Source organism: Triticum dicoccoides, chromosome 7A (assembly GCF_002162155.2).
Source record: "Triticum dicoccoides isolate Atlit2015 ecotype Zavitan chromosome 7A, WEW_v2.0, whole genome shotgun sequence".
Lineage (NCBI taxonomy): Eukaryota > Viridiplantae > Streptophyta > Magnoliopsida > Poales > Poaceae > Triticum > Triticum dicoccoides.
This window is the reverse complement of record NC_041392.1, coordinates 637,125,956-637,140,048: the sequence shown is the minus strand read 5'-3', so window position 1 is coordinate 637,140,048 and position 14,093 is coordinate 637,125,956. Positions and strand designations below refer to the sequence as shown.

General features: G+C 50.6%; 1 long non-coding RNA gene across 1 annotated transcript; it reads left to right on the top strand.

The window, feature by feature from the left end:
• Nucleotides 1–6,236: 6,236 nt before the first annotated feature.
• LOC119328972 lies at nt 6,237–11,347 on the top strand. Its single transcript, XR_005159251.1, has 5 exons — nt 6,237–6,569; nt 7,542–7,675; nt 7,767–8,419; nt 8,809–8,962; nt 10,032–11,347. It is a non-coding gene; the product is annotated as an uncharacterized LOC119328972 (long non-coding RNA).
• Nucleotides 11,348–14,093: the final 2,746 nt, after the last annotated feature.

Below are 14,093 nucleotides of genomic sequence, written 5' to 3'. Positions count from 1 at the left end.
TTTCACCCGGAACGATTCCGATATCCAAATATAGGCTTCCAATATATCAATCTTTATGTCTCGACCATTTCGAGACTCCTCGTCATGTCCATGATCACATCCGGGACTCCGAACAACCTTCGGTACATCAAAACACAAAAAACCCTAATTACGATCGTCACCGAACTTTAAGCGTGCGGACCCTACGGGTTCGAGAACTATGTAGACATGACCGAGACACGTCTCCGGTCAATAACCAATAGCGGAACCTGGATGCTCGTATTGGCTCCTACATATTCTACGAAGATCTTTATCGGTCAGACCGCATAACACATACGTTGTTCCCTTTGTCATCGGTATGTTACTTGCCCGAGATTCGGTCGTCGGTATCTCAATACCTAGTTCAATCTCGTTACCGGCAAGTCTCTTTACTCGTTCCGTAATACATCATCCCGCAACTAACTTATTAGTTGCAATGCATAGAATTGTAATGTCATGTCCATCTGAATCTGGCAGGATTCAGGTTTACTTGATTGTACTCCCTCCGTAAACAAATATAAGAGCGTTCAGATCACTACTTAGTGATCTAAACGCTTTTATATTTCTTTACAGCGGGAGTATCACAGAAAAGTGAGATTTGAGTGGATGCTAAATTTCATATGGAATGTAGTCAAGAATCCTTAGAGAAAAAGTGATTAAGATTCTAACCCTATAAATTGACTTTCCTATTGAAATCCTAAAGAGACCCTAAACCTGGAGACTTGAGGTTACAAACAAGAGCCCTCTGAACATCGTAGCGTACGTCTCTGTACAGAAAAAAAAGGCTCGTAGTTATGAGTCCATATTTCCAACTTTGCCTTCTTTGTGTGTGGAAACATTTCAGCTCCAAACTCTGTTCCACGATTACGGAAGGCGGATTGACAACTTGACATTCACCTGTGTGTGTGTTCAAGAAAAGAGAAAGTCGGTTCAGAGCTGTTGCTGAATTCATCTTCATTTATTCAGCTCCTCAGTGAACTTCCAAGAACAATCCTGCAAACACACTAGGAGCATGTTGATATAGTAGTATTTGTTTTTGAGGGAATGTTGATACAGTAGTACATGCTCTCTTTTTTTAGAAATTTGACAGGGCCCAGACTTGGGCTGTTTGATAGAGCCCAACTTGAACTGAGGCCGAAAGGAGAAACAAGCAGTCCTCGCTAGATCGTGGGTGCTCCAAGCCTCGTAGTCGTAGTCCAAAGGCATAGAGGCGCAAGGAAAAAAACGTAGCGGAGTCGGAAACAGACTTGAAAAAGGAAAGGCAAAGGTCCGATCCTATTTATACGCATCGTATGCTTGATACGTCGGCCCGAAGGAGATGGATGCGACGACGGTGTCGGTGGGCACGCTCCCGAACGACGTCATCCTCGAGATCCTGGCACGTCCGCCCGACGAGGCTGTGCTCTTCCGATGCGCGGCGACGTGCAAGCTGTGGAGTACCCTAGTGACCGACCCTTCGTTCCTCCGCCGCCGCTGGCCGGACAACTCGCCCCATCCATCCTCGCTCCTCGGGTTCTTCCCCTGCAACGGGCAAATCCCTCGTGCAATCATGGAGCACATTCCTAGGGGACCACGGTCGGCGTCGTCCGGCCGGATCCTTGCCCCCCGAAATCGACGGCCTCTTCAACCGCGCAACGCCGCTCGCCTCAAGCGGCGCTCTCCTCCTCCTGCAGTTCGTCCCGCGCCACGCCCGCGACCACCACTCGGCCCCGACCTCCATCCACTTCGCCGTGTGTGACCTGCTTGCCGGCTCGTGTGAGGTGCTCCCCCCATTGTGGCACAAGTCGATCTACGACGGCGTCGAACTGGCGGGCTCTGGCATTCTAGCGGGGGCGGACATCTGCTCTGGCGGCCAACAGCAGCGGCGGCGGCCGTTGCGGGGCTTCTCGGCCTAAGTGCTACTAATCGGCAGCAGCTACGATGGAATGCGCCACTACCTCTACACGTTCTCCTCCGATCAACCGAGCTGGAGTGCGCCCAGTAGCTTCCTGGACTGTGTGAAGCACCACAATGGCTTAATGATGTCCCAACGGAGCGCCGTCGTGCGACGGGGCACGGCGCACTGGCTCTGCTGGGACTTTTCAGACATGTACAGCGTCGACGTGAACGCCGAGACCGGCCGATCTTCCTTGGTGAATCTTAACGTCGGCGTCGACGGGGCGCTCCAGCTAGTCCGCCTACACATCGAAGGTCTCTGGGTAGAGACCTGGACACGACAAGACGGCCGGGATCGGAGTGTCGATAGCGGGAGTGCAGACTGGCTCCGCACACGGGTGGTCGAGATAGAGCAACCCAAGCAGAAGTTGACTGAAAGAGCGGTCTGTGTTTGCGTTGGAGAGAAAAGTGGCACGATGCTCCTCGTCGACCAAGACGGGAGAGCGCTCCTGGTCGACCTCGAGACTGGGGCGGTGGAGGAGATGACGGGTCGGTTCAAAGGCCAGGAGTGGTTGGCAGCCGTGGCGGTGGAGATAGATTGGCCGGCCTTGTTCGTGTCTCGTCTTAGCGGGCAACGACGACGCCACACTCATGGAGAGGTTCTACGGACTACACTTATGGATGCCATCCGCAAGTTCCCCCGCTACATCCGTAAGCTTCGTCTCATGACAAATCGTTTGTAAATATATATAGGTGGATAGTAGTGTGCGTGGAGTTGTTAGAACTTGGAGCATTGACAGAAACTGTATTTGGTCTGTGGCCGTAGTTTGCTTGAACTGGCTGAAGACATAAAGACTCTTGAGTATCTGAAAAAAGTGTGGGACTGGCTAAACACATGTCGGCTGAAAAATTGAAGTGGGTCAGTCGATTTGCAAGGATTTATTTGAGGTGTTGGATGACAAACGAACGGTGATGCTCACGTCTTCTTCCTTACGGAAACAAATCACGGGATCTTCTTCCTCCCTGCGCTTGCTACCATCGGCCGGGCCACCTGCTGCCGCTACCCGCGTCCGGCTATGCTTTCGTGCAGCCTTGCCCCATCGCCCTCCCCCCAACAGTGCCACCCCTCTAGCCTCGGCGCTGATGAAGATTTTCTCCAACAAAGTTGCACCACCGCGGTGTTGCTGCCCCCACCATCACCGTTCTTCCGCCCAAGCGAGCTCCTTCCTTTCCATCGGCGAATTTCAAAATCGATCGACCGAAAGCAAAAAGTCAGTCGACTGACATTTAGCTATTGTGAAAAGATATACTCAAGCAGCGAACAATTTTCAATAAAGAGCAAATCTCAGTTTTTAACACATCTTCTGACATTTTTGGCACAAAATTGTATAATTGACATCTCCACTAGACAGAATGTGCTAGAAATAAGTAAAAACGGATGGCTGAAGACGTCGATGACTTGAGAATCTAACAATAGTGAGCTGAAGTGGTGAACAATTAAACACATTCAGCTGCGCACGAAGGGCACTCGCTCGCGACGTCCACGTGGCCAGGATGGACTGGCGAGTTAGGCCAACTCCACAGCGCGACCCCAAACGGACGTCCGTTTTGTCCGGATTCTGTCCGTTTGGGTAGCGATTTGGGGTCGTGTCCGGGCATGTTCTGAGATGCGGTGCTCGTGCGCCCAGCGCGCGGCCGCATCTTTTTGCCCTATCCTGTCCGCGTCTATTTAAAAAACTAGTAGCAACGTTTCAAATGCTAAGCCCTAGTTCAGGCCAGCGGCCCTGGTTCATCACGCCGGCAACAGAGCCAGCGGCCTACATGTCCATCTCCGGCATCAGCCAGCGGCCGGCAACACAGCCAGCCTCCAAAATGATTAGTTGTCCTCGCCGGCAACACAGCCGGCCACCAAAATGAATGTTTTCTCGCCGGCACACAGCCAGCGGCCCAGCGGGCGGGCGGCACCCATGCCAGCCTCCAAAAAGAACGGCCACGGCCGATAGGACGACCTAGTTCAGGCCTTCGGCTTCGAGCATCTCCTTCTTCTTGGCCTCGAACCAGGCACTCGTCTTGTCGCTCATCTTCGACAAGTCCACGCTCATGATCGCAAGGGCCACCTCCTTCGCTTTGGTGGCGGCGTTCGTGGCCTTGATGTCGAGCTGCCTCTGCCTGGCCTTGACGTTGTCGGCCTCGATGTCGAGCTGCCTTTGCCGGGCCGCCTCCTTCATGTCGATCTTCCTCCTCTTGGCCGCCTCCTCCATCTCAAGCTTCTTTGTTTGACGGTCTAGGTATTGCTTCATTTGCTCCTCCTTGCTTTGCCGCTTCTTCTCGTCCCTCACATCCTTTTGGGACATCATGCCATGCAAAGTGTCATGCAATGCCATGGATGAGGCATCACGTATGTCATGAACTTTGGAGTTGGTCTTGCCCCTCGGCCTCTTCAAGGCCTCGCCATCTCCACCTCCGGCGTACTTGGCCGTCTTTAGTCCTCTCTTCCTTTGTAGTTCACGGTATTGGTCCTTGAACTTAGGGTAATTGTTGATAATCGTTCAACAATGCGTAAGAGTGAATGGCTTGTCATTGTGCCGGGCCTTGAATGCCTCCAAAGATTGAAATGCCTAAATCACATGATCAACAACAAGTGAACATGCAAACATATACACGCCCGAAGTGTCATGGTCGTAGCAAGGAAAGGGCTAGGAAGAGGAGAGCACCATGTCCCCAACGCCGAGACCACTCACGGGCCGTGCTTCAACGCTCTCTAATGCGGCGCAATACTTGTTGCACTCTTGTTGGATGAACAACCATCTTTTTTGAATCGAACCGATGCCACGGTTGCTTGTAAATTGGTAGGGCTCAAACATCTTCCTTTCATGGAATGTTTTGTGGACTCTCGTCCAAAAAACAATGCCCTTTTGTTGCGCGCCGGTCCTCGGATCTTGGCTGATCTCCATCCAAGCTTGGCAAATCAACTTGTCCTCATCTTGTGTGTATGAACCCGTGCGAATGCTCTTCCTCTTTTTTTGTGCTTCCGCTCTTTGGGTGAGCTCGTCGATGAACAATGGCTCGCCACTAATATCAACATCATTGCCTTCTTCTTCATCACCTTCGACATAGATGTCATCGTCTTCATGCCACGAGTCACCATGGTCATAGTCAGCACGGTCATCGGCCTCTTCATCGGGCACGTACTCGGCGCGGCCATCCTGACTTTGGATCTCCCCGGGGTCGTAGGCACGGCCATGCCCACTCTCGAAGATCACGTCCTCCATGTACTGGCTGTAGAAGGGGTCGTCGATCGTTGGCGTTGGGGTTGGCATTCCGTTAAACAAGACGCGGGGGGCCGGCATGGTGCCCGTGAACGGTGCCCGTGCCTGCTTTCTTAGCATCTTGACGGACGGCCGCCCACCGCTGCTGGACCCAGGCGTGACGTTGAGGTCGATGACGGCCACGGGGCGCGGTGTGGACGGTGCGAACAAGCCCACGTCCGGCGACGCAGAGAAACGGGTCTGGCCGTCGTGCCTTGGCGGAGGAAAGCCGGGGGAGATGGGCGCGGCGCGCGACGTGGGTGACTGGCAGTGCGTAGGCCGGGCGACCGACGAGTCTGTGCTCGCCGGGCCGACGGCCGCTGCAGGGAACCCGGCCAGACGGCCCATGCCGCCAAGCATGAGGATGGCGTGCGCTTTGTTGACGAGGTCCTCCTTCTCGTCGGCAGCGGCCTTGCGCCGCGCGGCCTCCAGCTCCTCGAGTTGGGCGGCGAACTTGGCAGCGGCGGCATTGACCTTGACGGCCGCTCTCCGTTCCCTCCTCTTCGCCGATTCCGCATCCAACTTGGCGATCTCCTCCGGCGCGCACTCCGACCGCGGCTTTCTTGGCGCCTTCTTCTTCACCTTTGTGGGCGGGTCGACGGCCAGGCCGCCGGAACTCGGCGGGGCGTCGGCCATGGCCGGGGGAGAGAGGGGCGGTGGGAGGGACGTGGAAGGGTTTGGGGGAAATGGCGGCAAATGGGCGTGGGTGGGTTTTGGTTTCTCCCACCGACAAGCGGGCCAGGGGAGGATAAGCGCGCGCGTCCCGTCCGTCCGTGCGCTGTCCGTTTCACCCCAAAACCGGCGCAAACTTGGGCCGGGGATGGGTCGAAAGCGGACACAAAGCGGATAAAAGTTCGTTTGCGCCCGCGCGCTGGGCCGTCTCGTTTGTCCGTTTTACCCCAAACGGACGAGGGCGAACATGATAGGGTCGTGCGGTGGAGTTGGCCTTACGCCGATGAGATTTTCTGGACGCGTCTTTTTTTCCTCCACGTCGTCACAGGGATTGAGTACTCACGTAGGCAACCCACGGTTCGTTTCTCCAGTCCCCTCAGATACGCCCGCCCCTCTCTCTTCCACTTCTCTTGCCTTCCCCACGAAGGCTCCTCGATTTTGGCGAGATGCGGCTCGAGATCCTGCCGGGGAAGAGAGAGCGAGCTGCCGCGGGCGTCCTCACCGCAGCACAAAGGGAACACAGATCTTCTTGGTTGTGACACCAGATGTCTAGAAGAATAATTCACCCGCGGCTGCTGTGGCGGCGGGGCCAACGGCCGTGGACGACGGGGAGGACGACCACTCCTTGCAGCAGGCCAAGGGAGCAGCGTCGGTTGGATCCAGGAGTAGCACTGGTGTGGGATCCGCCGCGGCCAGGTATGCCCATCTGCCTCGCCTTCCTATGGATCCACTGTCCCTCTTTTTTTTTGAACCGGGCCTCAACCCCTTTCCATTAAAAGCATAACGGAAATACATAGTTCAGACAACCACAGACCCAAGTACCAACTACATCGCAAGGAAACTAGAAAGGGGAGGCGAGTTCAAAGCACCACTGGGAAACCCACCATGAGCACTCGTCATCGAGCAGCTCATTGCGGGGCGAAAACCCAGCGACACCTGTGATCACGCAACCTAAAGGATCTAAACACCAAGGAGTCCCCAAAAGGAACCCGAAATAGTCTAAATTCACCAAGCTTACAGGCTCACAAAAGAGCAATCGGAGCACTCGCGCAGGAGTGAAAGGCAGCCTATCCTTGACAGACGAGAACTCGAAGCTCCGAAAAGATGCAGAAGGGATCAGTTTAAAGCTGAGTTGGTTGGAGCCGCGCAGATTCTCATCATCATCGAAGCACTGGACCTGAGCATCTTGGCTCCGCGCTCCATGGTCTCCCGATCATCGCCAACCATCAAACCTGCCCCGTACATCAAAAAACCACAAGCAGCATACACCACATTAAAAGGGCTTTTGAGATCTTTATGTTCAAAAGTAGCTTGGTTACGATTGTTCCAAATCGCCCAACAGACTGCCGCCAAACCAGAGGTGTAAAGTTTGGTTCCATCAGAAAGGAAAATATAACACCAGGAATAGTACTGCCAAATGTTATTTGGACATAAAGATGTGCCCAGCACACATCCAACCGTCCTCCATACCACCCGAGCCACAGGGCACGTAAAGAAAAGATGTTGTGAGGTCTCCACATTCTCACAAAAAGAGCATTTAGGATTGCCTGCCGAGTTGCGCTTTCTTATGACTTCTCTAATCAGAACCGCGTCTTGAAATACTTGCCAAAGAAAAATTTGGATTTTAATTATTGTTTTTGATTATTGTAAGTTCTCATATGCTCGCAGCCTGCGCTCAAGGGCCTCCGCTTCCTCAACAAGACGGCCGCCGGCAAGGACGGCTAGAAGTCCGTCGAGAAGCTCTTCGACGAGATGAGCGCCGATGGATGCCTCCACCAGAACTTCGCCAAGTGCATCGTTAGGTAAGTATGATCAACAGGCCGTCCTTGTTTGCCTTCTGCTGCCGCAATCTTGATGCTTTCTCTGATGGCTACTACTTTGTCGGTGCGGCAGGAAGGCGCACGAACCGAGGGCAGCCCGGAATCGGCGCTGAATCCGTCGTCGTGCTCCTGGAGCGTCGGGATCGACAACAGCATCGCCGGCAGCCCGCCCGCGAAAGCGTCGCCCTGGAGGACGACTGAGAACGAGGTGAGCGCTGAGGTCGAGGACGTCGTCCGGGACGATGCCGCTCAGGTTCATAGCGGCGAGGTCGATAGCGGTGACCGCACCCCGCGTGTTGCAGCGCACACCCTTCCAGCTACAGCTCCAGCCCCAGAGCTTCCCCAGGGGTCGACGAGCGAGGCCCTGATGGCCGGCAGCGCCGCAGCCTCGGCATTGGACAGTGTGGCGCAGTACAAGAGCCACAAGCCGGAGAAAAGCATGTAGTGCTACTCGGACTAGTAGCAGTCGCCATGCTTGGCTCTCCTCCTTCGATTCTCCATTACTCTCTGTTCAGCTAGCTTTCATTTGGCTGAATCGCGAGTTTGTTGCATTTTCAGTTGGCTGCAGCGCAAGTTGACGGCTCTTAATTACAAAATTCAGTCAACGATCACATCCTCTTAGTTATTATCAAATCTTGGCAAGCCAAGATATTACTCCGGCTTGTGGCTCATGAATTTACGCGGACAGGAGTAGTACAAAATTTTACTATATGTAGGTACTTTCAAGTAAGTTTTGTTCTTCATTATCTTTTTTTCTATTACTCTGAATCCGCAGTGTACTCTTAGTTTCTAAGTAGTATGTGCTTAGTTTGAGACAAACAATTACCTCAGACTGCAAGGAATGATGTAATATAAGGAGGAAATTAGATATGTGCTACTATGTAAATTGTAACTGGACGGATAGCCCATCTGCAAATGGGTCAATCTTTCCTTTGAAATTCATGTCCTTAAGTTTGAAAGAATTTTGATTTGAAGCACGAGTCTCGTTGCTATATGTCTTTGTGAGAAAATACTTTTATAATAAATAAAACTTCAGTTTGGGTCTGCACCACAATTCCTAACAATTCAATGAAGGTCTGACTTTGTTTTATCCTTTTCTATTGCTTCATCTGCAGTGGGTTCCAAGATATATTTCATAACTATTAATAGCGGCTGGGAGGAGGTAGCCAATGGGGTTCCACAACCGGACGAGGGCTTTGGCGTCGATCTCCCTCCTCCTGCTCCCAATCGCCGGTACGGCCTCCATCGACTAGATCTTCACCACCTCCGGTACGCTCACTCTTTCCCTCTCTGCAGCACTTGGATTCCTACACTCATGCCTACCATATGTTTGTTGAAATCTTCCCGCATCTGGTCCTGTGCAATATGGAGATGTAAGCCTTACCTTGAAGATGTTGATGTTGTATTAAGTCGTTCAAATGTAATTCGATCGATATTCTTTTCCTGATTGTTGTTGAATTACATAGTATCCCTGGAAGTATTATGTTTGAAGGCACTGTTAGATGTATTATATTTCATGGTAGATGCGGGATTCGGCGTTAGATCGATGTTTTTTTACTGACAGATTAATTCGCTTAATTATGTTTATAGCTCAGGCTTATGACGTAGCTGCAATTTTTTCTCTCTGCGATTCACCTGATCACATCCTATTTTACCGGGTTACTGTCCCAATTTTCCTTGTAAAATTTTTTGTCCTTTCTCTTAGCCTTTGGGCATTGCAGGCTACATATATGTAGAATTGGTTGTCTCCAGTAGTAGCATTTAATTTATTATGGTCTGGAGCAAGTGATGAAGGCCTTGATGTGCAAGATCTTGAACTTTATATGTTGGCAGGCAAATTTTAACATGCTCCCTCTGACCCCCTCTCTTTACATGTGAGGTAAGAAGGTAAGAGTTAATCTGACCACTAATTAATGAGATCAACGGCTTAGATCTATTATATACTCTTACCTCTCATGTGAAAAGAGGAGGTAAGAGGGAGCATGTTAAAACTGCTCTGGCTGGCAGGAGTGTTAGGTTTAATCTTGATTGTATTTGCATTTTTAGTTGCCTTCCGTTCTGCATGTAGTTCAGGTTCGTGCACTTGTGGTACAAGGCTTACCAGAATATATGTGCAGACAATTATCAGAGTTTTTGGGTGGTTTGTGCACATGGTCAAACCTAGGGGGGATGCCTGAAGTCCAACAAAGACCCTTGGGGTGACCCTTAAATTATGAAGGAAGTTTTTTTTTTCTTTCTGAATATGCTGCTGCTCTCTTACTGTATTGTATTTCTTATGGTACAACAGAATATTTGACTTGCCTGCTACAGCTGCTTATGAACTTATTTCTTATTGCAGATCATACATAGCATGGGATCATCTGCATTAAGTGATATTGTGAAGTATCTAATATAGAAGAAACTATTGCAAGCTCTCTAAGATTGCATGCGCTTAAGGCAAGATTATCAAATGTCTGACCTGTGAGCTGTCATTTGTTCAGTGAGTCAATCTCTTTTCAGTTTTAACGTTTTATGTACTGTCCCTACTTCTTTCAGCTGCCAAAAAGAATTAGTGATACATCAAATGCTGAATCAGGTTCAGATGTTCATGATCCTGGATCGCCTATAGCCCCTGAAGATGTTAAATTCATAGTTTGTATAACGTTTTATGCGTTGTTCCTTCTTCTTTCAGTTACCAAAAAGAATTAGTGATACATCAAATACTGAATCAGGTTCAGATGTTGATGATCTTGCATCCCCCATAGCCCCTGAAGATGTTCAATATCATAGTTTGGCTCCACTCTGTGAGGAAGTAGATCTCTGTTCCCTTAATTCTGGCATTATATTAATATGTTCCATTCATGATTCACTTGCCAACTATACTAGGTCATACATTCCTATGAACATAAGGAGAAAACAGATATTTCTTTTTCGTCTTGACATGCCTAAATGTTTGGAGTTGTTGCCTGGCAAAAATATACTGTATGCAACTCCGTCAGTATTCAGGATGTATCCTTCATGTTTATGATGATCTGTGATTCCTTGTAGTTGCTTCATTCGTAGTCAAAGTTGCTTCTGCAAGACCATTTGGGGAATTTTAGTACCTTTACAAGTCTAGGGCACAAATTTAAAAATCAGATGCAAGGAGAAGAATTAATTTTTCATCTCCAAGCCGCTGTGTGGCATTATGACATTCTTATTTTTTTGTAAGCGTTTAATTTGTATAGAATTGAAATCACCTGGTTTGCATTAGCATTTCAAAGAGGCAAAAATAACATATACCGCTTGTGTGGGAAAAATGTTGGTATCTTGGTGTTAGCTTCATATGTGATCACTAATGCTAGCAATCATCATATATTGGCCAAGTTGAATTTGTGTAGGGTACATCAAGATGAAGATCAAGAGAATTCCGATGAAAGGCATCATGTTGATTCTAATATGGAAATGGATGATGCCAAGTCTCAAAACTCTGAAATGTGTTCTGTTTATTTGGTTCTTAGTTGTGGCTTCATCAGGTCCCTTTCTTCAGCCAAACTAAAGCACTTAATGTTAGCTTATCTTCGCTTTTGGATTAAATGTAGTGCATCGTATCACCCATTTATACTTCATGGGCGAGTCGTACATATCCTCATTAGATGTACCACTGCGTATGATGGTTATATTATATGTATGTTTGATTGATGTGGTACTAATAGTGTATCGTACATATCCTCATTACATGAGTGACATTCAGGACAAAACATGACAACTGAATATGCGTGAGACAAGATAAATATGCATAATATGCGTGAGACAAGATAAGTACGAACAGGCCCGCTCAAGTGGCGCTACCAGGTGGCGCCCCATCCTCTAGTTTCATAAGAAAGGCTACAGGGCAATCCATTTTCCTGAGGAGGAACGTGGTCGGCGAATGTTTTCTCTTCAAGAAGAAGACGCTGGCTGAACAACTAACTGCAGGCGGCGAATTCTTCACTGCAACTCCCTAACAGTAACAGGAGCAGTGATGTACCGACATGATTGCACATGCTAGCTGTGATTATACTACGTAGTGCTACCATTGTTATCACTCCTTTCTTTGGATTCCCGAGTCCTCGGGTTATTGTATGCGAAACTGCTTTCTGAACAGTCCCGGCCTAATTCGCTGCAGCTGGTAGCTTCTCAATTCTCAGTCCAGTGGAGGGACCTGTGCATGCATACGAGCAGGCAACCATCATACGCAGCGCGGTATAAGTGCGTAAAAACAATCAGTACTTGTGGTTGTGGAGTAGACAGCTCATTATGCATGACTTGCAGCGAGCTGATTGCATCGATCCATATTGGCTATGGTCTCCTCTCTCTGCAGCTGCAGGTAAGGAGCTCTCCTTTCTGAACCACGCATGCATACGCATGGTGGTTCCTGTACAGTCCACGCGCCTCTCTCTTCTGTAAATGTAGCAACAAAACAGCAAGCATCGAAGCAAAATTACCGGCAGCAGATAGCACTCGCGCACGCGGCTGGCCGGGCCGAAAGTTAGCTTCGCGTTTTGTCAGGTGTCCAGCTTGGTAATAAGCTGTGGGCATGCATGCATGCGAAAGCGAAGGGCGTCCTGCGGCACGATCGGGTCGGGCACGCACGCACGCGGCCGTCCCGATTCAATCGGCGCTCCACGCACGGTGACAGCTGTGGGTGCTCGAGGGATCGGGCCAGTGCCTGTTTTTGGCTCTTTCGTCGTGTGCCTGATGATGCTGTGCCGTGGATCTTGCTCACAGATACAGATGCTCTCGGCCTCTCGCCTTCATGGCTACCTCTGCTAGCTGCTAGTGTACTTACTCAGAATGAGATGAATGCCATAAACTGCGATAATGACACTGTAAAGCCCAGTTATTACCTTGAACCCGGCCAGAGCTCACCCGGATTCAAAATCCACCAACTTTATGAATTAAGCGTATTCGTCGAGGTTGCCGTTGACCCTTCGGTGGCATCCCTGACCCTCGGACGACAGGCTCCGATGCCCATGCAGAAACACTCTGTCTGTACTTGCAGGGCTGCTCTCTGCTGCTTCCTCAGCGTTGAGAGTTCAGGTTTCTTTTCTTCCTTGTATATCTGTGCCTGCGCAACTTGCGCCAGCCGATCGAACACGATGATGTAGTGAGTCTTGTGAGGTGAAAAGTGTAACCGCACGTTGTCTTGCTTGATTAACCACTTCTCCATGTGTTACGCAACTACACAACGATCCCGTGCCCGTGGTATGTGGAGAAGCAGAGCTTGGAGCGGTGGGTGGATGTAAACGGCAGCGCCTGCCACGGCCAGCCACGCACTGCTTGCTTCCACGCGTCACGTGCCTCCGTCACGTGATCCCGGCAAGAGGAACATGGTTACCAGCTTAAACAAACGGGGCAGGTAGGTTATTAGTCCTTGGAACCAACTAACACCGGTGTGAAGCTCAGAAAAACACTATAGCATGCATGCTTAGTCACTCTTGGTGCAGAGCAGAAACTGTTGCTCAGTACAGTCAAAGATGCAGCACATGACACCCCTGACTTCCCGATTAGATCACTGATTAGCACATGAATCCACATCAAGCTCACGCTCTGAATGTAGCATCTTGGTCACTAATACTATCGCGTATACAGGGTCCAGATCTCAGCTGGGGACCCGTTTAGGACCGCCGCTGGCTACTCGCTACCGAGCTACTGGCCATGGCGATTATAGTACTGATCTGCCGCAGTGCCACTGGGAATAAAACCCTCCGCGAAGCCCACTTTAACTCGCACCACTTCTCCTCCATCTTTTCTCCCAACCATACCTCACCCACCATCCTTCCTCGTCTGCGCACTGCCGCGGAAGAACATACCACACGACCACAGACCTGGCTCCAGTCCTGCCTGACACCCAAGATGAGTTCTTCTTCCAACAGGTTTTGTCGTCCGGTGACGCTGCCACTTCTGCTGCTGCTGCTGCTTCTGCTCGTGAGTTCGTCGTCGTTGGCGCTGGGCCTGGCCGACGCGAGCGGGCAGCACCGGCCGGCCCGGCGGTTGCTGGTGTCGCCGCCGTCGACGCACGGCTCCGAGCAACGAATGCGGGTCGACGGTGAGAAGGAGCCCTTCAAAGACGCCCGGGCGAGCTTGGGGCGCCGGAAGATACCGGCCTCACGGTATAGTCCCATCCACAACAGATAGAAAGGTACTCTGATGTCTGTGCCTGCTTGCTCGATCGTACGACCTCAGTGGTCACGGTCTCCCGACGGCTCACCACTGGCCCTGGCGCCACCATCGTGTTCCACGTAAATCCGTGGCGGAACTGACGCGGCTGCTTCGGGCCGCCACCAAGCCTATATCGATCGCGGCGGGAAACAAGATTAGTATCTGCCGCACTGTCATTGAGCATGTAAGTTCATGTATCAACTTGTTCTTTTGCTTCGTAATATATTCTCACATCAAC